The sequence below is a fragment of the Littorina saxatilis genome, linkage group LG9 (assembly GCF_037325665.1).
Source record: "Littorina saxatilis isolate snail1 linkage group LG9, US_GU_Lsax_2.0, whole genome shotgun sequence".
Taxonomy (NCBI): domain Eukaryota; kingdom Metazoa; phylum Mollusca; class Gastropoda; order Littorinimorpha; family Littorinidae; genus Littorina; species Littorina saxatilis.
In genome coordinates this window covers 61727178-61750469 of record NC_090253.1, presented here as the reverse complement: position 1 = coordinate 61750469, position 23292 = coordinate 61727178, and the positions used below count along the sequence as shown (strand labels likewise).

At 42.0% G+C, this 23292-nt stretch overlaps 1 protein-coding gene across 2 annotated transcripts in view; it reads left to right on the top strand.

Annotated features, from left to right (window-relative positions):
* The window catches only part of LOC138976711 (sulfotransferase 1C2-like), a 99006-nt gene that overhangs the window by 38168 nt on the left and 37546 nt on the right, over window positions 1-23292 (top strand). Inside the window, exon 1 of one of the 2 annotated variants that reach the window (XM_070349582.1) lies at window positions 19389-19871. The exons of the other annotated variant lie outside the window; for it this stretch is intronic. The gene's annotated coding sequence lies outside the window, so the exon portion shown is untranslated. Of the gene's footprint in view, window positions 1-19388; window positions 19872-23292 lie in introns of those variants that run through there. 2 annotated transcript variants of the gene reach the window in all.

The following is a 23292-nucleotide window of genomic DNA, read 5'->3' as shown; positions in this document are numbered from 1 at the left end:
TTTTTCGATAAACACCCAGCAACCAAACACGCTAAAGCTCGCATTTTTCATGATCCGCTAACTTCGACCATTATTTGTAATAATCACTGAGACTCGGCATGTAACCTCTACTTATTCCCCCCTCTGCTTCTTTACCTCTGTAAACTTGTAGAGCTAGTTATTTTTCGATAAACACCCAGCAACCAAACAAATAACGACCCAGCAACAGCCTGAATCCTCGATAGCGCAATGGGTTGAGAAGCTGTTCTGCGTCGGTACTATACTTTTGCGACTGAAAAGTTCCGAACGCTCTAATGTACGAAGTATACATCTCTGGAGCAAACAATACAAACATACCGCATTTAAATTAACAACTACAGGCTTGAACACATGAATCTCCATATAAAATCCATGAGCTCGGTTGTTTTCTGAATCTAGGTCTGCTGTGCACAAACGTTCATCACAAGCAAATTCCCAAGGCAAGTAACTCCGAGTCATACTTTGTCTGGCGACAAGAGTAGTTCCCCTTTCAAATTTCTTTTCACTCAGTTTCTTCGACAACAGACTGCAATCCGACGGTCAGTTTTCAACAATATTTCAGTTAATAAACAGATCACACGCAACCAAATGCACACATCTCATCAATTTAAACAACATAAAGCGGTTTCATACACTATTTTCCCCAGAAAACTGAACTTCATACAGTTTTTAAAGTTGGAACACGGGTGCAAAAATTCGTCTGCTAGTCCCATTTGACGAAAGAACATTATCCCAAGCGATACCAAAACATAATACAGAACACACAATATCAATGCCTTTGCCACCACAGCAGAATAACAGCATATCTGTGTGCTTGATTTTAGTCCAAAATAGGAAAACTGACAAGAAGTGTTAACAGAATGGAATGATTTGCACGGAACTATACAACCGTGCATTAATCGATCGCCTGCGCAGGTTGACTGGTTGAGTGAATAGGATTCGATCAAACTTTCGCAAAAAAAACTCCTCTTTTCTTTGAATAACTGAAGAAAGGAGGAATAAAGAGGTTACACACCTCGTCTCAGGGATTATAAAAAATAATGGTCTCAGTTCGCGGTCATGAAAAAGCTCGCTAAAGCTCGTATTTTTCATGATCCGCTAACTTCGACCATTATTTTTAATAATCACTGAGACTCGGCATGTAACCTCTACTTTTTTTGACTTAAACGCACATAATTATACCACGTAAATCCTTGTGCAGATCTGAAGTGTTGAACATAGGAGCGGTACCCTTAAACGTTTATAGATATGTGATACTCAACGAAAGTGTCGTCTACAGATACTAAATTACTGTTTGGTTTAAACAAAATTGTATTCAGAACTTCTTTGCTTGAACAGTTCAAAACACACAGCTGGGACACGCACTCAAGCAAATGCCTATATCACGTGACCAGGAAAATACTAAATTACACACATTTTCGTAATGGTGGACATAACAACAATACATCACTGTTTGTAAACTAGGCTGTCGTTCAGCGTCTAGAGAATGCGACCTTTCCATGTTATGAAGGCTCATGACAGCACATGATCGTACCATTGATAATCATAGACCTTCATCGGACAGGGGTGCGCACGTTCACCAAAACACTATGACATGTGATATGCACAGCCTAAAATTAATCCTCAGACTTAGGCCCTACGAGAGAAAAATTTGACATAACACATTCCTGCATAGAGCAAGCTTACATGATGACTTAAAGGCACATTACTTCCCATGTCCACATGATGACTTAAAGGCACATTACTTCCCTTGTCCACATGATGACTTAAAGGTACATTACTTCCCTTGTCCACATGATGACTTAAAGGTGCACTACTTCCCTTGTCCACGTGATGACTTAAAAGTACATTACTTCCCTTGTCCACATGATGACTTAAAAGTACATTACTTCCCTTGTCCACATGATGACTTAAAGGTACATTACTTCCCTTGTCCACATGATGACTTAAAGGTACATTACTTCCCATGTCCACATGATGACTTAAAGGTACAGTACTTCCCATGTCCACATGATGACTTAAAGGTACAGTACTTCCCATGTCCACATGATGACTTAAAGGCACATTACTTCCCATGTCCACATGATGACTTAAAGGCACATTACTTCCCATGTCCACATGATGACTTAAAGGTACAGTACTTCCCATGTCCACATGATGACTTAAAGGCACATTACTTCCCATGTCCACATGATGACTTAAAGGCACATTACTTCCCTTGTCCACATGATGACTTAAAGGTACATTACTTCCCATGTCCACATGATGACTTAAAGGCACATTACTTCCCATGTCCACATGATGACTTAAAGGTACAGTACTTCCCTTGTCCACATGATGACTTAAAGGTACATTACTTCCCTTGTCCACATGATGACTTAAAGGTACATTACTTCCCTTGTCCACATGATGACTTAAAGGTACATTACTTCCCTTGTCCACATGATGACTTAAAGGTACACTACTTCCCTTGTCCACACGATGACTTAAAGGTACATTACTTCCAATACCCGCCGTCACAGACCTGCCGAGGCTGTCGTATGGGATAAGAGAATACCTCCACTTGGACATATACAGAAAAACTGTTTTCTGCAGTTTTATGGTTGTTGTTGTTGCTGTTGGTGGATGAGTGCTTTGAAAAATAGCACATCAAACTGCGAAATAAGTTCAACAACAAAATATTCGCATATCGCACAGGAAACCGTGACGCTGCTGCTTTTTACATTTAGTCAAGTTTTGACTAAACGTTTTAACATAGAGGGGGAATCAAGACGAGGGTCGTGGTGTATGTGTGTGTGTGTGTGTGTGTGTGTGTGTGTGTGTGTGTGTGTGTGTGTGTGTGTGTGTGTGTGTGTGTGTGTGTGTGTGTGTGTGTGTGTGTGTCTGTCCCCTGTGTGTGTGTGTGTAGAGCGATTCAGACTAAACTACTGGACCGATCTTTATGAAATTTGACATGAGAGTTCCTGGGAATGATATCCCGGCACGTTTTTTTTATTTTTTCGATAAATGTCTTTGATATCCGGCTTTTTGTAAAAGTTAAGGCGGAACTGTCACACCCTCATTTTTCAATAAAATTGATTGAAATTTTGGCCAAGCAATCTTCGACGAAGGCCGGACTTTGGTATTGCATTTCAGCTTGGTGGCTTAAAAATAATTAATGAATTTGGTCATTAAAAATCGGAAACTTGTCATTAAAAACCTTTTTTTCTAAACGATCCAAAAACAATTTCATCTTATTCTTCGTCATTTTCTGATTCCAAAAACATATACATATGTTATATTTGGATTACAAACAAGCTCTGAAAATTAAAAATATGAAAAATACAATAAACATTAATTGTCCGAAATCGATTTAGAAACAATTTCATCTTATTCCTTGTCGGTCCCTGATTCCAAAAACATATAGATATGATATGTTTGGATTAAAAACAAACTCAGTACGCTAAAAAGAATAGAGATACAAAAAAGCGTGTTATCCTACTCAGCGCGACCATTACCGCACTATTCTGGCTTGTCGATTTGACTGCCTTTGCCACGAGCGGTGGACTGACGAAACTACGAGTATGCGGTCTTGGTGAAAAAATGCAGTGCGTTCAGTTTTGTTCTGTGAGTTCGACAGCTTGACCAAATGTTGTTATTTCGCCTTACGCGACTTGTTGGAATGTGATTTTGCCAATTGTCCAAGGTGAAGGACCCTGTTATCCTATGTGATTCTCATGGGATGGACAGCTAGTAGCTTTTGACAACGGTTGGCCTAGTGGTAAGGCGTCCGCCCCGTGATCGGGAGGTCGTGGGTTCGAACCCCGGCCGGGTCATACCTAAGACTTTAAAATTGGCAATCTAGTGGCTGCTCCGCCTGGCGTCTGGCATTATGGGGTTAGTGCTAGGACTGGTTGGTCCGGTGTCAGAATAATGTGACTAGGTGAGACATGAAGCCTGTGCTGCGACTTCTGTCTTGTGTGTGGCGCACGTTATATGTCAAAGCAGCACCACCCTGATATGGCCCTTCGTGGTCGGCTGGGCTTTAAACAAACAAACAAACAAACAAACAAAGCTTTTGACAGTCTACGGTCACACCGACCTAAAAAATAAAAAAATAATAAAAAAATCAATACTTATGCAGTCTACAGATATCGGTGAGCGGCGCAGTGTGTTTGTAGGTCACGGGGAGCGTGTCTGACCCGCGCCCCTAACTAGGTCAACGGTCTCGCGAATTGTGTGCCCACGTGACGAGACTATTCATCTGACTGCTGTCACTGCCATTGATCTTTTTGCGCAGGCACTGGTTAGGTTGCTGTCGGTACTTTTAAAGGGGGATCGGAGCATTGGACTTTTACGTTAGAGTTGTGAATTTCACACAAACGAGTGATGTTTTTGGAACCGGACAGCTGTTTTAGGAAAAAGAATAGACGCAAGCCCGTACGCACGCATGCTCGTTCGCACGCACGCACGCACGCACGCACGCACGCATGTACGGACGAACACACACACACACACACACACACACAACCACACACATACACACACACACACACACACACACAAACACAACCACACACACACACAACCACACACTGCACACACACAACCTCACACACACACACAACCACACACACACACACACACAACCACACACACACACATACACACACTCACACACACACACACACACACACACACACACACACACACACTCACACGAATAATCACGCGGGGCAAAAACAACAAGAGGTGAATTACATTGATCGAAAACATACCAAGGGAACTGATATGACTCGACTCGACTGAATCTAGAGAGAACAAGAAATTCCTCTGAGGTAGGAAAAACACCCCCGTCCTTACAGAGAGACAGAGAGACAGAGAGAAAGTCAGAAGTCAGAAGTCAAAAGTCAAAAGTCAAAAGTCAGAAGTCAAAAGTCAAAAGTCAAAAGTCAAAAGTCAAAAGTCAAAAGTCAGAAGTCAGAAGAGAGAAAGTCAGAAGTCAGAAGTCAGAAGTCAGAAGTCAAAAGTCAAAAGTCAGAAGTCAAAAGTCAAAAGTCAAAAGTCAGAAGTCAAAAGAAGTCAAAAGTCAAAAGTCAGAAGTCAAAAGTCAAAAGTCAAAAGTCAGAAGTCAGAAGTCAGAAGAGAGAAAGTCAGAAGTCAGAAGTCAGAAGTCAGAAGTCAGAAGTCAAAAGTCAAAAGTCAGAAAAGTCAAAAGTCAAAATTCAGAAGTCAGAAGTCAAAAGTCAAAAGTCAGAAGTCAGAAGTCAGAAGTCAGAAGTCAGAAGTCAGATGTCAAAAGTCAAAAGTCAGAAGTCAGAAGTCAAAAGTCAAAAGTCAAAAGTCAGAAGTCAAAAGTCAAAAGTCAAAAGTCAAAAGAAGTCAAAAGTCAGAAGTCAGAAGTCAAAAGTCAAAAGTCAAAAGTCAGAAGTCAGAAGTCAGAAGTCAAAAGTCAAAAGTCGGAAGTCGGAAGTCGGACGTCGGACGTCGGAAGTCGGAAGTCAGAAGTCAGCCAAACAAACAATTGACCATTAATATGTCAGTCTTGATCTTAATCCACCAATAACTCCCTAACCGTGAGTTTGACTGGTCCCAATTTTTGTAAGGACCGTCTCAGGAATGTATAAAACCTGTTCACCAAGTTTGGTGACGATCGGTCCGTTCATTCTTGAGATCTATATGCGAACACAAACACACACCCAAACAAACAATTGACCATTAATATGTCAGTCTTAATCTTAATCCACCAATAACTCCCTAACCGTGAGTTTGACTGGTCCCAATTTTTGTAAGGACCGTCTCAGGAATGTATAGAACCTGTTCACCAAGTTTGGTGACGATCGGTCCGTTCATTCTTGAGATCTATATGCGAACACAAACAAACACCCAAACAAACACCCAAACAAACACATCGAGTGAAACCTATACACACCCCTATACCGGGGGTGTAATAAGACGAAGAACCGGTCCATAACATTAGATCAAACAATGAAGGTAGATTTTAAAAAAACCGTCTACAACAAATGTGAATAAATGCCAAAAAGTAGAAAAAGCACGCAGAACTGTGCTAGAACTGTGCTAGAACTGTGCTAGAACTGTAGATTAAATGATGGGAAAAAAGCATCAAAGTAAATCGAATGGATAGAGGGGCGTGTTCATAGGTCGCGGAACTGTGCCAGAACTGAAATAAAAGTTATACGACGAAATTAGAATTCAGTTTTTTGGGGACGATAAAAAACAATTTTAAAGGAATGCAAATTAAGTCAAAGAATTCAAAAGCGTATGAATATAGTCGCAGCATGGTGTCACGAAATTGTGATTCAACAAGGAAGGTTGATGACCCCCCTATCCCCCCCCCCCCCAAAAAAAAAAGTCTTGTAGAACAGAGAATTGCACTAGAAACATAGATTGCACCAATGGGGGGGGGGGGGGGGGGGGGGGGGTTGGGGGAAGAAGAAGATAAGCGCAAAATCAAAGTCGAAAAAAGCGAATGAAATCGAAGAAGCAGATATCAGACGCAGAATCTGACCAGAAATACAGATTGTTTGTTTGTTCATGGGCTGAAACTCCCACGGCTTTTACGTGTATGACCGTTTTTACCCCGCCATTTAGGCAGCCATACGCTGCTTTCGGAGGAAGCAGGCTGGGTATTTTCGTGTTTCTATAACCCACCGAACTCTGACATGGATTACAGGATCTTTTTCGTGCGCACTTGGTCTTGTGCTTGCGTGTACACACGGGGGTGTTCGGACACCGAGGAGAGTCTGCACACAAAGTTGACTCTGAGAACTAAATCTCTCGCCGAACGTGGGGACGAACTCACGCTGACAGCGGCCAACTGGATACAAATCCAGCGCGCTACCGACTGAGCTACATCCCCGCCCAGAAATACAGATGACATGAACAAAACAGATCAGAAAAAAATGTTGTTGTTGAAAGTGAATGAATTGAAGGAAACGCAAATTAAACACCGGATCTGACCAGAAATAACGTTGGGAGAAAAAGGCAACCGAAGAAAAGTGGAAGAGAGGTCATGAATGTATTAAAAGAAAATCGAATAAGAAACAAAATCGGAACCAGAAATAAAGATGAGACGAATAAGTTGACTCAGATAAAAGTTGCCATGGAAAGTGAATGAATTGAAAAACAACAAAGGGGTATCAGAAATACCTCCAAGATGGCGCCATGCTGCCCTAGTTAAAAGCGGTGTGGCACACAAACCTCTCACCATAAGGTTGACCTGAGAGGAAAAATACAAAGGATTAGAGAAGAAGACGGACAAAAAGAACAACAAGTCGCGTAAGGCGAAATTACTACATTTAGTCAAGCTGTGGAACTCACAGAATGAAACTGAACGCACTGCATTTTTTCACAATGACCGTAGTCCGCCGCTTGTGCATAACGGAGTGAAACTGACGAGCCTGTTCAGCGCGGTAGTGGTTTCGCTGTGCATGCTGCATAGCACGCTTTTCTGTACCTCTCTTCGTTTGAACTTTCTGAGCGTGTTTTTAATCTAAACATATCATATCTATATGTTTTTGGAATCAGGAACCGACAAGGAATAAGATGAAATTGTTTTTAAATCGATTTCGGAAATTTAATTTTGATCATAATTTTTATACTTTTAATTTTCAGAGCTTGTTTGTAATCCGAATATAACATACTTATATGTTTTTGGAATCAGAAAATGATGAAGAATAAGATGAACGTAAATTTGGATCGCTTTAAAAACAAATAAATTTTTTTACAATTTTCAGATTTTTAATGACCAAAGTCATTAATTAATTGTTAAGGTGTTACGAGTGTGTTCGGGTTGCGGTTCTTGCTCATGTTTATACTCACTGAGTTACTTCCCTTGGATCTGGATCTGAATCTGGATCTGGATAACCCGCCTGGGTTGGTGGTTTGCGGGTGCGAATGCGTATACGCACGGTTCAGTGTGCTTTCGCGAAAGGGTGTGTCATATGCACGGCTAGAACTAAGATACTTCTTGATTTCAGTAAATAGTTTCATTACATGTCAACTAGTTCGTTTTTAAATGATTTTTTAGAGATCGCCTAATGGTATTGTGTGAATAACATCATTCGATCGATTGTACGCACGGCGCCGTGCTTCTAGTAGCTCAGTCCATTCCTTCTTTCCGGTGTGGAAACAGACGTGTTTCTGGCGAAAGAATCGGCGTTTTCAACTCGCCATATCTTCATATTCATTCGGACTAGAACAACGAAATATAAATTTCTTGTAAAAAAAATCCCGAGCCTTGCGACTCTGGTAGTCATTTTCTTACGCGAAGCGGCCTTTGGTAGGTACGACAGTTTTAGTCACCCAAGTATATCTAAAACGCACGTGGACGAGTTTTCAATGGCGTATTTGAAGTCTGTGAATGTTGTGATTACAAATCATTTCGGGGCACCCCTCAGTCTATACGTACAGACAAACAAATTGCATGGAACGAAAGTTGAGAGGCTGGACTGTAAGTTGTTGTTTTGACTTCTACAAATCTCGCAGGTCTTTTATGCAAAACAGACTCAAAATTGCATTGTTCACGCAAGTGTAGATGACGAGACTATCGAAGGAATGGAATACACTTGCCTACAGATATAATAGACAGACACTGTCTATTTATATCTATGACTTACCCTAGCCCATATGTTAGAATAAAGAACATACTTTGCTCTTTTGAATGATGTATGATTTGGCACTGTACACAGGATTTTAGACCTGCCCCCGAAGTGATTTTTCCATAAACCCGTCAAAAAGCTCACTCTGTTTTGGCCGTAAAAAGCGCCCAAATGAAGTCAATTTCTAACCTGTGTCGTGTGTTCGAAGGAGTACATCTCAGCGATGCCATTGCCTTGCAACCTCAAAGAAATATATTTTAATAACCCGCTAAATGAACGGTTTTTTAGTGTGAAATAAAAGCCGGAGATTTGCTTCGTTTCTTTGCTGCGACACAAAACCAAAACCAACTATAGATCTGCGGTGACATTATGAGTTCGTTTTCGACATTGCAGTGAAGTTGCGTGGATCTTCGACGATTCCCGTTCGGTTTAATGTGGATAGAGCTTTGATTGAATGTAACTGCTTTGAAAAGTTACAACATGAGTCCTTGGGATCGATGTTTTTCGGTAAACTTCTTCGTATCCTTGACTTTACTTTTGACTTGAACAGATCCAGATCGGCTGGGGCTGTTGATCGCCTACACAGATCTATATGAAGTTGACTCGACACGGCGAACTGCCGAATCCGTGCCCTCTCGTCGGTCCTACCCCCAAATCCCTTACCAGCCTCAGACCCCACCTCACCATTCTAACCTCACTGGCGTACTATGTGTGATTATCCCTTCCTCATGAAAGAGAAAGTGGAGAAAGGGGAAAAATGAAGAAATGGTTTTTTTTTAACAAATTTTTTTAAGTCCAAAAAAGATGAGAAATATTCATAACAAATTCAGTTTTGGGTCTTTTTCAAATCTGTTTGATGCATCTTTTCTGTGACCATTGTGGCTATGCACTGACACACAAATAAGTGGAGAAAAGGGAGAAATGAAGATTTTTTCTCACTGCACAACAGTCAGGGATTAGGGTTACATGTTTACATGTACATTGTCAAGAGGTCAAAACAAATTTTAAAAGCTGTTGAACACTGCACTAGTGTTGCCCTAATCAAGGCGAGTCTGGAACAATAGGTCCACCCCACCAAAAAGTGAACATGGAATTAGTTATGATTTTTTGGCTTGGGTACGGCCAAGTGAACAAGGTAGGAAAGGTTAGAAATAGTCATAACAAGTTCACTTTTGGGTCTTTTTCAAATCTGTTTGCTGCATCTTTTCTGTGACCATTGTGGCTATGCACTGACACTCAAAAAGGTGGAGAAAGGGGAAAAATGAAGATTTTTTTCTCACCACACAACAGTCAGGGATAGTCAGGGATTGTTGACATGTACATTGTCAAGAGGTCAAAACAAATTTTAAAAGCTGTTGGACACTGCACTAGTGTTGCTCTAATCAAGGCGAGTCTGGAACAATAGGTCCACCCCACCAAAAATCAACATGGAATTAGTTATGATTTTTTTTGCCTTTTTGCTTGGGTACGGCCAAGTCAAAAAGGTGAGAGGGGTTACAAATAGTCATAACAAGTTCAGTTTGGGGTCTTTTTCAAATCTGTTTGATGCATCTTGTCTGTGACCATTGTGGCTATGCACTGACACTCAAAAAGGTGGAGAAAGGGGAAAAATGAAGATTTTTTTCTCACCACACAACAGTCAGGGATAGTCAGGGATTGTTGACATGTACATTGTCAAGAGGTCAAAACAAATTTTAAAAGCTGTTGGACACTGCACTAGTGCTGCTCTAATCAAGGCGAGTCTGGAACAATAGGTCCACCCCACCAAAAATCAACATGGAATTAGTTATGATTTTTTTTGCCTTTTTGCTTGGGTACGGCCAAGTCAAAAAGGTGAGAGGGGTTACAAATAGTCATAACAAGTTCAGTTTGGGGTCTTTTTCAAATCTGTTTGATGCATCTTGTCTGTGACCATTGTGGCTATGCACTGACACTCAAAAAGGTGGAGAAAGGGGAAAAATGAAGATTTTTTTCTCACCACACAACAGTCAGGGATAGTCAGGGATTGTTGACATGTACATTGTCAAGAGGTCAAAACAAATTTTAAAAGCTGTTGGACACTGCACTAGTGTTGCTCTAATCAAGGCGAGTCTGGAACAATAGGTCCACCCCACCAAAAATCAACATGGAATTAGTTATGATTTTTTTTGCCTTTTTGCTTGGGTACGGCCAAGTCAAAAAGGTGAGAGGGGTTACAAATAGTCATAACAAGTTCAGTTTGGGGTCTTTTTCAAATCTGTTTGATGCATCTTGTCTGTGACCATTGTGGCTATGCACTCAAAGTAAAAAAAGTGCAGAAAGGTGACAAATGAAGATTTTTCCTTCTTTCAAGACAATGTGTGATTTGGCACATTTTGCCTCAGTCTTTATCAAGAGCCTGTCTAACCCACTTTGAAGCTGTTAGAGACTGCAGTAGTGTTCCTTACATCAAGGCGAGTGCACAATGGTGCATTTCGAACCCCCCCCCCCCCCCCTAATGTTCACTTTAATATCAATAAATCAATAGATATTCAGTCACAGTTTAACTAACTCATTCACCCTCATCACTCACTCATCCATCCATCACAACAACACTGTTTGATGCACAAACTGCCTGCCTTCCGCACTGGGAAGCCGCTTCGCTTCGCAACAACAACAACACTGAAAACTCGCCGAGAAATACCCCCACCACACGTGTCACACGTGTGCTTGTTTCTTCCGACTAATATCAATTTTGGAGAAAAAAAGGACAAAACTGGATGAAAAATTCTACGGCCCCAGCAATCTCATTACTCTGAAAGGGGAACCGGAAGTGGCTGGTCCTCAGGTTTCAAAGTTGACCGATATTCCCACTAAAGTGACCTAGATCCAAAGCCAGCCATCCATTAGAATGTAGGTCCGTGCTCCCACAGTCCAATGCCGCGAATTGTTGTTACAGCCCCTGACTTTTTTATGTACGGAATCCGGTAGTCTTTTTGTTGTTGTTAAATAATTATATTGCCAAACGTTATGACATTTTGAGATAATTGAACAAGTTTCAATACACATTGGCTGAGCACCTGTGTGCTCAAAGGAAATGTCGCTTGTTTTTATCAAAAACTAATTTTCAATGGTCATTCGTGCAAACCGTCACACAAACATGCGTGCCTCTGTGTCTCTGTGAGTATGCGTGTGGCTGCTTTCATAGTTAGGGTGCAGGCGTTTTTAATCATTTACCCCACACCAAAAGCCCCCCCCACACACACCACCAACCCCCCCCCCCCCCCCCCCCCACACACACACACACACACACCCCGATACCTGTCAAATTCCCTCAGAATGCATGAACAATTCCGTTACCTCAGATCATCACCAGGAAAAATTCCTCCGCATCCAAAATATCAGGACTTTAGATATCAGATACCGACTTTATGTAATGCGCTTCAAAATCATATTCGCAAAGAGAGAGAGAGAGAGAGAGAGAGAGAGAGAGAGAGAGAGAGAGAGAGAGAGAGAGAGAGCTGGACACGAAGAAGGGAAGCTACAATCGCCCCAGGCCATATATATTATATATGTGTGTGTGTGTGTGTGTGTGTGTGTGTGTGTGGTGTGCGATTCATAGAAATTTACTGGACAGATCTTCATGAAACTTTGCACACAAATGTTCCGACCCCCAACCCTTCACCCTGATTCAAACTCATGTATCACAAGTCCAGCGCTCCCAAATTATTTCTTTTTATCATTTTTGTCAGTCAAGATAATGGGGGTGGGGTTGGTACGGGAATAATTGTGAAGCAGACAATAAGGCAACAACTTATTTTGTTTACAGGTATTGTATATGTATACAGTGAACTTAGCTGTGTTCAAGTTTAGTTATGTTTTCTGTCGAGCGAATTTTTTTTAAATACGTTTTTACTACTAAAGGAGTGATAATTTTATGTGTACGCCCTCGAGAAACCTCGATCATTTTCTGAAAATGCACGTTGATAAGTACCGTTTTATGATAAAGTTATACTCTCCATTCATTTATATACACAAACTAATGTTTCATTTATTATTTGTAGAGCTAAATATATCAGTCGGGATCATGTTAAGAATCGCAGTGTTTTTCGCAAAATCGTACTTGACAACCCCCAGTAAAAAAATTCTAAAACAAAAGTTAATACGTCAACCTCTTTTTTTCTTTGCACAGATGTGTCCATATTGCTTAGAGGAACCTGTGCACAAAATGTGTAATGTTTCTTTCACGCGATTTGAACACACAAGTAACCCCTTAAGAATCGCAGTGTTTTTCGCAAAATCGTACTTGATAACCCCCGGTAAAAAAATTCTAAAAAAAAAATTAATACGTCGACCACCTTTTTTCTTTGCACAGATGTGTCCATATTGCTTAGAGGAACCTGTGCACAAAATGTGTAATGTTTCTTTCACGCGAATTTTTTTAAAATACGTTTTTACTACTAAAGGAGTGATGATTTTATGTGTACGCCCTCGATAAACCTCGATCATTTTCTGAAAATGCACGTTGATAAGTACCGTTTTATGATAAAGTTATACTCTCCATTCATTTATATACACAAACTAATGTCTCATTTATTATTTGTAGAGCTAAATATGTCAGTTGGGATCATGTCAAAAATCGCAGTGTTTTTCGCAAAATCGTACTTGACAACCCCCAGTAAAAAAATTCTAAAACAAAAGTTAATACGTCGACCCCCTTTTTTCTTTGCACAGATGTGTCCATATTGCTTAAAGGAACCTGTGCACAAAATGTGTAATGTTTCTTTCACGCGATTTGAACACACAAGTAACCCCTTAAGCCACCAAGCTGAAATGCAATACCGAAGTCCGACCTTCGTCGAAGATTGCTTGGCCAAAAATTCAATCAATTTGATTGAAAAATGAGGGTGTGACAGTGCCGCCTCAACTTTTACAAAAAGCCGGATATAGGGTCATCAAAGGTATTTATCGAAAAAAAAAGTCCGGGGATATCATTCCCAGGAACTCTCATGTCAAATATCCTAAAGATCGGTCAAGTAGTTTGGTCTGAATCGCTCTACACTCACACACACGCACAGACAGACAGACACACACACACACACACACACACACATACACACACACACACACACACAAACACACACACACACACACACACACACACACACACACACACACACATACACCACGACCCTCGTCTCGATTCCCCCTCTACGTTAAAACATTTAGTCAAAACTTGACTAAATGTAAAAACAAACAAGAAGAAGAGAAGACCAGAAGGGACCAGAAATAAAAATGAGTGGATCATAAAAAAACAACTAAACAGTTCTTAATGAAAAGCAAAATGAATTCAAGACAAACCAATCAGATTTTGAAAGTCATGTGATTCAACCAGAAAAAGACAAATGCGAATCGAACAAAAAAACGACTCAGAAAAATGTGAATGAATGCCAAGCAACACGAATCAGACGCAGGACCGGGTCAGAAATCAAGATCAAACGACCACATGAAGAAGTCACGTGATTCAGCCAGAGAAAGACGCCCTCTGGTGGCTTCTTACCTTCATCACACACTGACGCAATCACTGGTTATCAGAGCTCCACCTGGGTAGAACAAGATGGCGACTGGCCGGCGCCAGACATAAAGATCAAACAACCAAGTTAGAACGTCATATGTGACCCTCCACCACGAAATGAGTCGCATGTCACCTTTGCATGATTTTCATATTTTTACATTTTCCTAAAGAGTTTTTTATGCTCTATTCAGTGGTGAAAACCGTTTTAGAAAAGAGCAAAAACTGTTTGAGTTATAAGCCTGTGACTAAGGTGACCCTCACACTGTTACCATACACTCCCCGGACTTATATTAAGCCTAGTGCAGAACCGCGCGAGGTGACATGCGACTCATTTCGTGGTGGAGGGTCACATATGATTCCGCCGGTGGAAGACGCCTCCCCTCCAACCCCCCTGTGACTTCTTACAGTCATCACACACTGACGTCATCAAACACTGACGTCATCATTGGATATCTGCTACACCGGCGCAGAACAAGATGGAAGAAACGAGCGCTCTGATCTAGTCCCTGTGAAGAAGAGGGCCCCAAAAGGGGGGGGTATCATCACGATCACGGGAAGGGAAATTTTAGCTTTCACGATCACAGTTACCTTGATTTTTGTTTTCACGATCACAAACACCTTGACGAATAGAGGATCATAGAGTGATACAGCTGTGAAAAATGTACGTTGAAAATAAAATGCTTTGCAATAATGCCCATCACGATCACGAAAACAAATGACGATCACGATCACGAGACTTGATTTTTTTGTCATCACGGATCACGGGCAAAGTCCCATCACGATCACAGAAGTGGAAATTTCGGCAATCACGGTCACAGAAAGGTCAAAAAACGCCAATCACGATCACGATTTTAAACCCTTTGGGGCCCTCGAAGAAGGCATCCCACTGCCCAGTGCATTAGGGATTCAATGAAGTGTATGCATGAAAGAACCCTCCAGATCACAGAACTAGGATCATGAACATTGCCTTGATGATTGTCGGCTGGTTTTTTTTCTGTCAGTCTGGAAGGTTCGTCCCGGGGCATGGGCAATAATTTGGCACATTCATACATATCTCTTGTTTACATTTAGTCAAGTTTTGACTAAACGTTTTTCTTCTTCTTCTTCTTCTGCGTTCGTGGGCTGAAACTCCCTCGTACACTCGTGTTTTTTGCACGAGTGGAATTTTACGTGAATGACCGTTTTTTACCCCGCCATTTAGGCAGCCATACGCCGTTTTCGGAGGAAGCATGCTGGGTATTTTCGTGTTTCTATAACCCACCGAACTCTGACATGGATTACAGGATCTTTTTCGTGCGCACTTGGTCTTGTGCTTGCGTGTACACACGGGGGTGTTCGGACACCGAGGAGAGTCTGCACACAAAGTTGACTCTGAGAAATAAATATCTCGCCGAACGTGGGGACGAACTCACGCTGACAGCGGCCAACTGGATACAAATCCAGCGCGCTACCGACTGAGCTACATCCCCGCCCTACTAAACGTTTTAACATAGACGGGGAATCGAGACGAGGGTGGTGGTGTATGTGTGTGTGTGTGTGTGTGTGTGTGTGTGTGTGTGTGTGTGTGTGTGTGTGTGTGTGTGTGTGTGTGTGTGTGTAAACAACAACAAAACCAGATCAGGCGTCCATGACTGGATTGAATATTTCTTAACCGTAATTTTCAAGGCAAATTTCAAACTCTGGGCAATACAATATTATGTTTTTTAGTATTTTGTCTGTGTAAATATAGAGGGATGGTCTGATCCCATGCAAAAACCTGGACAAACATGAGACAATGATCACAAGTATTTCACAGGACGGACGGTGCCTTTAAAAGGTCGATGAATTGATAGTGTTCTAGTCAACAGGACGATCGGTGCCTTTAAAAGGTCGATGAATTGATAGTGTTCCAGTCAACAGGACGGACGGTGCCTTTAAAAGGTCGATGAATTGATATCTTTCCAGTCAACAGGACGGACGGTGCCTTTAAAAGGTCGATGAATTGATAGTGTTCTAGTCAACAGGACGATCGGTGCGTCGATGAATTGATAGTGTTCCAGTCAACAGGACGGACGGTGCCTTTAAAAGGTCGATGAATTGATAGTGTTACAGTCAACAGGACGGACGGTGCCTTTAAAAGGTCGATGAATTGATAGTGTTCCAGTCAACAGGACGGACGGTGCCTTTAAAAGGTCGATGAATTGATAGTGTTCCAGTCAACAGGACGGACGGTGCCTTTAAAAGGTCGATGAATTGATAGTGTTCCAGTCAACAGGACGGACGGTGCCTTTAAAAGGTCGATGAATTGATAGTGTTCCAGTCAACAGGACGGACTGTGCCTTTAAAAGGTCATGAATTGATAGTGTTCCAGTCAACAGGACGGACGGTGCCTTTAAAAGGTCGATGAATTGATAGTGTTCCAGTCAACAGGACGGACTGTGCCTTTAAAAAGGTCGATGAATTGATAGTGTTCCAGTCAACAGGACGGACTGTGCCTTTAAAAGGTCGATGAATTGATAGTTGTTCCAGTCAACAGGGTCGAGGTGCGCGAGAAAGGTACCAACCTGTCGGGAGACAGCCGCGGTGTTGGATTGGTTGAAATTGAGATTTGTTATAATTTCAACGAATAGAATCAGACCGCGCGGTTTGTGCTCTCCCTGTTTGGGTGGCACCCACTTTCTCTTCGTGAACCCCGGCCCAGAGAATGGGTCTGGAAGGACGGACGGGATGGCTGAGTCAGCTCGGGGAATCTTCATCTCATCTCATGCTAAAAAGTAGGACTCTGTCATTTGTTTTAATCTTCTGAAAAGTTTGGAGAGGTTTTAAGTTTAGTTAGAGCTTTGGAAGTTTATTCTAGGAAGGTTGTGTTTTCTTGTGGCTTTTAGGAAATTAATCCGTAAAAACAAATGTCCCAGTGTACATATAGAGCACCCAGGCTGTTTATTGTGAGTGTGTGACCAAGTTTATTGTGAGTGTGTGACCAAGTTTATTGTGAGTGTGTGACCAAGTTTATTGTGAGTGTGTGACCAAGTTTATTGTGAGTGTGTGACCAAGTTTATTGTGAGTGTGTGACCAAGTTTATTGTGAGTGTGTGACCAAGTTTATTGTGAGTGTGTGACCAAGTTTATTGTGAGTGTGTGACCAAGTTTATTGTGAGTGTGTGACCAAGTTTATTGTGAGTGTGTGACCAAGTTTATTGTGAGTGTGTGACCAAGTTTATTGTGAGTGTGTGACCAAGTTTATTGTGAGTGTGTGACCAAGTTTATTGTGAGTGTGTGACCAAGTTTAGGGAAAAGATCATACCTCCTGTTGGACACGTACCACATATCAACGCCCAGACTGCTTGCTGTATTGTGTTGGATTTGTTGGATGAACTGATTTCTTTAAAAAAAACTAAAAAACGTATCACTGTGCATACATTTGCTCAGAGCTGGAACATCCATCTACCCGACTTAACACCTCAGAGCTGTGACAATTCTTTTCCCTCACATAAAACGCATATCCCACCACTTCCATGCTATCCACTGATTGAGCGTATTCTTTTTCTTCTTCTTTGTTCATGGGCTTAGACTCCCACGTTCACTCATGTTTTTAGCACGAGTGGATTTGTACGTGTATGACCGTTTTTACCCCGCCATTCAGGCAGCATACGTCGATTTCGGGGGAGGCATGCTGGGTATTTTCGTGTTTCTATAACCCACCGAACTCTGACATGGATTACAGGATCTTTTCCGTGCGCACTTGGTCTTGTGCTTGCGTGTACACACGAAGGGGGTTAAAGTCACTAGCAGGTCTGCACAGAAGTTGACCTGGGAGATCGGAAAAATCTCCACTCTTAACCCACCAGGCGGCAGCGACCGGTATTCAAACTCACGACCTCCCGATTAGGAGGCCGACGTCTTACCACCACGCCACTGCGCCCGAGCGTGTTCAAAGAACGCTCTACCATCACAAGGATCAAATATTTTATCTATACGGGATTTAGTTTTCCTGTTTTGCAAATCGCCTCAGAGTTGGAGCAAACCTCAAATCCGCACATTTAGCTTTTGCTCCGAGCTGGAACAACCTCTAAACGTAATTAAATTTGCGAAAAATATAGGACCAGTCCATAACTTTTTGTGTCACCAAAAGATTGCGTTTGCATTGCTTTTGCACCCTATTATGGTTTGTATGGTTTGTATTGGTTTGTTTTGAGCATTACTACGAAAATGCGCACCAAAAATATCCACTTTTTACCATAACTTATTAATCGTTGAAACATATAGTCATTCGTCGTCCACCATAATGGTATTTGCATATGGGACTTTTTTACCTATTAATTCTAGCATCTACGTGTGTTGATACTAAAGGCATATATATGAGAACGTTGAAAAGCAAAAAGTAAAACGGAACTCTGCCTGAGACAGCTACCGGTGTGAGCGATCCGAGACACCTGTGGAAACGTGCTCGGGAATCTGACCACCTCCGAGTTGTTTACGCATGGAGCGCCTCCCACAGCGTGATAAACATGATCGCTTGTAAACACCAGATGGAATTGCACGATTTAGGGTCGGGAAAATGACCAAAGTCAGGTTGTAAACAAAACCATACCACCAACCAGAACAATAGCAACACCACCACAACAAACAACAGCAGCAATAACACCACCACCACCACCACCACCACTACCGCCACCAACAGCAGCAACAACACCACCACCACCACCAACAACAGCAGCAATCACACCACCACCACCTCCGCCACCAACAGCAGCAACAACAGCACCACCACCACCATCAGCTGCAACACCACCACCACCATCGCTACCATCACCGCCACCACCAACAACATCAGCAACAACACCACCACCATCACCACCAACAACAGCAGCAGCAACAACAACACCACCACCAACAACAACAACAGCAGCAACAACAACAACAACAGCAGCAGCAACAACAACAACACCACCACCACCAACAACAACAGCAGCAGCAACAACAACAACACCACCACAAACAACAACAACAGCAGCAGCAACAACAACAACACCACCACCAACAACAACAGCAGCAGCAACAACACCACCACCACCACCAACAGCAACAACAGCATCAACAACAACAACAACAACAACAACAACAACAACAACACCACAAGCAACAACAATTGTCGTTGACGAGAACACGCGACACGGGGCATATTGCACGAAACCCGAGTCGCGCTGGCGGGTAGGGGCGGAGGGGGGTGGTTGTTTAGACTCGACCCCGGGCCGAGCGTGAAACTCGATCAGCTCATACCACACACACGGTTACAAATTGTTGTGTCCAGCAAATAGAGCAGATCGAGCAAAGTGCAGCAAACAGAGCAGATCGACCAAATGCAGCAAACAGATTGAAGTTAGTGCACGCAGCCGCATATCACGCAGACTGACTATAAAACACAGCGGTGCTGTAACGAGCTCAGACTCTCTCTCTGTCTGTCACCTGCTCTGAGCTCGCGACGAGTCTTGCATTGCTTGCTTCGTGTGACAGCAAACGTCGCAGCGTTCATTCATCGACAGCCGTGGAGTGTGTGTGTGTCACTGCATGGACAATTGTAGGTTATGAATGCACGGTATTAGGGGTTGCTTGGCCTGTGTAAGACGGCTGAGCGCCTCCAGTTGTGTGTCTCTATAGGTGTGGTTACGGTGTTTGTGTTCGGGTGTGATTTGGTGGGACTATGCGGCGTGTTCGACTGTGACAGAAATGACGATTTTACAGGTATGGTTTGTATTTTGTTTGCGTTTATTCTTCTTTTCGTTGTGTTAGTGTGTGTGTTTTTAAGAGCAGATGAACCACACTTTTTATATTCTTTAATATTATGGACAATCAATGATCTTATCTGTTATACATGTCTTATGTGTGTGTTTGTATATATATATATATATATATATATATGTGTGTTTGTGTGTGTGTGTGTGTGTGTGTGTGAGCGGTGTGCGTGTGTGTGTGAGTGTGTGTGTGAGTGTGTGTGAGTGAGTGTGTGTGTGAGTGTGTGTGTGTGAGTGGTGTGAGTGTGAGTGAGTGAGTGTGTGAGTGAGTGTGTGTGTGTGTGAGTGTGTGTGTGTGTGTATATGTGTGTGTGAGTGTGTGTGAGTGTGTGTGTGTACGTGAGTGTGTGTGTGTGAGTGTGTGTGTGTGTTTGTGTGTGTGTGTGTTTGTCTGTGTGTGTGTGTGTGTGAGTTTGTCTGTGTGTGTGTGTGAGTGTGTGTCTGTGTGTGTGTGTGTGAGTGTGTGTGTGTGAGTGTGTGTGTGTGTGTGTTTGTCTGTGTGTGTGTGTGTGTGTGTGTGTGTGTGTGTGTGTGAGTGTGAGTGTGCGTGTGTCTTCATTTTTCTCCTACTTGTTTGTTTTCGTTGGGTCAGTTTTGCGAGATTGTCCGTGGACGATTTTGAACGAGAAATTGCAAAGTTCGGTAGGGGTAACATTTTCTTTGTCTATCAATCTGTTTGTATTTATTACATAAAATCTGACAAATACGATTTTGCAGGTAGGGTAATCATTCTGTGCATTTATTGTTTTTTTGGTCCGTCTGTCTTTCATATTTCTCCGTCCTCTTTTTCCCCCTTTCGCCTGTCTTACAGGGATGGCCAAATCGTCCGCCCGGCCGCGGCAGGGGCGAGAAAAAAATCTGCTGGGCTAGTAGAAACCGCCTGGCAACTCGCCCGGCTAGCCAATGAAAAATCTGGTCAAATGCGATCCTTTTGATTGTAATATTGGGTTTTTAAGCCATATAAACACTGCAGATCAACTGTGGTTTGTACCGGGCCAGCGACGTTTCTGCCGGGCTAGTGACTTTCTTGAAATTACTCGCCCGGCTGGCGAGTTAAAGTGTTGAGATTTGGCCATCCTTGTCTTACGTTGTATCCACTGATCAGCCCGTTGTAATGACATAGATAGGACAACTTACTATCTGCCTGTTTTTATTTTCTTCCTTCTTTCTTTTTCATTCGTCGTTTATGCTGATTAGCGAGATGTAATAGCATATTCAGCAAAGCATACATTCTGTATTTCGTCATCAAGAAACAAGATTGTAGGATATTGGAACGTTTAAAAAATTGACAAAACAAAGCATCACATTTTAGTGGGGCTCCTATGTTGCAAAATCATTCAAATCATGCAACAAACACCAAATTAAGCAAATATGAAGAATTTTATGTGCTTAACAAAACCTGATACAGAGCCATCGCGAAAAATAAAAAAATGGGTAGTTTTTAAACAATTTTTCAAAATGGCCGCCAGTGTAAACGGTTGGGTATGTTAGGCATATTTCACTTCATGTGATTAACAGCAAATTTGGCGTAAATGGACATTTGCTTTTGCTTAACAAAACCTGATACAGAGCCACCGTGAAAAAATTAAGAAATCAGTAGTTTTTTACAATTTTCAAAATGGCCGCCAATAAAAAGGGTATTTAGGCATTTTTGATGCTACAAGACATTCTCTTGCAATAGAAACTAACACAAACACATTTTTAAACAAAACAATACATGTATTGTTGGTGCAGAGAATGATTGGACGGTGTGGGTGGCAGGGTTGAAGAATTTGTGGATTACCTAAACTGTGCAAAAATAAATATATTGCACCAATTTTCATACCAAAACGAAAACATTCATTCCTGTGCTGTTATATTCAATGTATGCTATTGAGGGCACTCAACTTGGCTAACTGGAACACTTTTAAGATAAAAGGTGGCCTTTACATGGGTTATTTGACCGCCGCCCAAATAAGGGTACCCCCAAAATAAAACTGATAAAAATGTAATGTATCAACTCAAAAGTCGACTAAAATTCATAATCGCTGTATTTCGAAAACGTTGTTTGTTCTCATGTGTTTACACAACTAGCACATTCCGGCAAGTGTCTATACTCAAAAGAAACTTTGGCAGTACTTGAAACAACCATCTGTCATATATACATGCGAAGTCAAAAATATGTGGGATGTAAGTCAACAAACCTGTGGCAGTTTTTAAAATATTATTTCGTGAAGATTTGAAAGTGTACTCAAACGGTTGAACTACGCCTCGTGCGTAGACACACATTCCTGAAAGTTTCAACGCAACCCACTTGGTCATTGCTAAAATACATGGATTTTAGTTGACTTGGGTATCCCTCAAATTTGACACATAAACATCTCATCCGTGAGATCGACACATACATCAGTAGGTACAATGGCACAACACTAGAAATATGCAAGATGGCGAAATAAAACAACCTGTTCTGGATGGATAATCAAGTTGACTTTCTCTTCGTATACAACAGTGACCCAGTTGTGCCTCAGGAATTGTCGTCGGCTTTTTAAAAGGTACCCGAAGTTTTTGTCACATCTCTTTGTCACGTCAAGGGTATCCTTATTTTGACGGCGTAAATGATGATGTTAAAAAAAAATGTGCCAGATAGCGAAGATGCGAGCCTTTATTGGCATAGACAGTTTGAATAAAATGACACAGGAAGTTTGAGTTGGGGTATGAAAATGGGTGCAATAATATTTTTGCACAGTTTAGATGCTGACAGTTTTCACAGGCATGCAAGCACATTTGCAGAGAGCTGTGCTCTGCAGTCCTTCTTAGCAGCATTTGCAGCGTTTTGTTGTACAGTTTTTCTTGCAGGCACACCTCATGAGTTCTCGGCACACGCTGGATACCTCTTGAAAGCTCGTCCAGAATGACTCCCACTTTCCAGCCTTGAACTGCCAGCCCACAGAGTTTGGAAGTCTAATAGGTAGATGGCTCTTCTCAATCTCATGTCCTGCAGCAGCACCTCACTTGTAAGGGGATTATGGTCAATTTGGCAGCTCTTTTTACTGAAGAGGTACCGTCTTGCACTGTTTACACCCAGTACGTTGCTGGTTTTGTCCTACAAATGTACACCAAAAAGCTCTTGTGCTGCCCTGTCAGTGGTACTCAGCTTACAAAGAGGAGCAGACAACCTGAAGAAAGTTTGAGTGACGTCTTCAAATGCTTGCCATACTTCCCAAGCCTTCTGATTCCCCAATACCATTGAAGAACGACATAGTGTCACAGCCTGTAAGGCTATGCAAAATGGGCAGACAGGGTGACTTCTCTTGGCCAATGGCTTTGGCAATGTGGCGATACACTTCACGAGCAGAAAAAAACGCAACACAGCTGGAATGAGAAGCAGACTG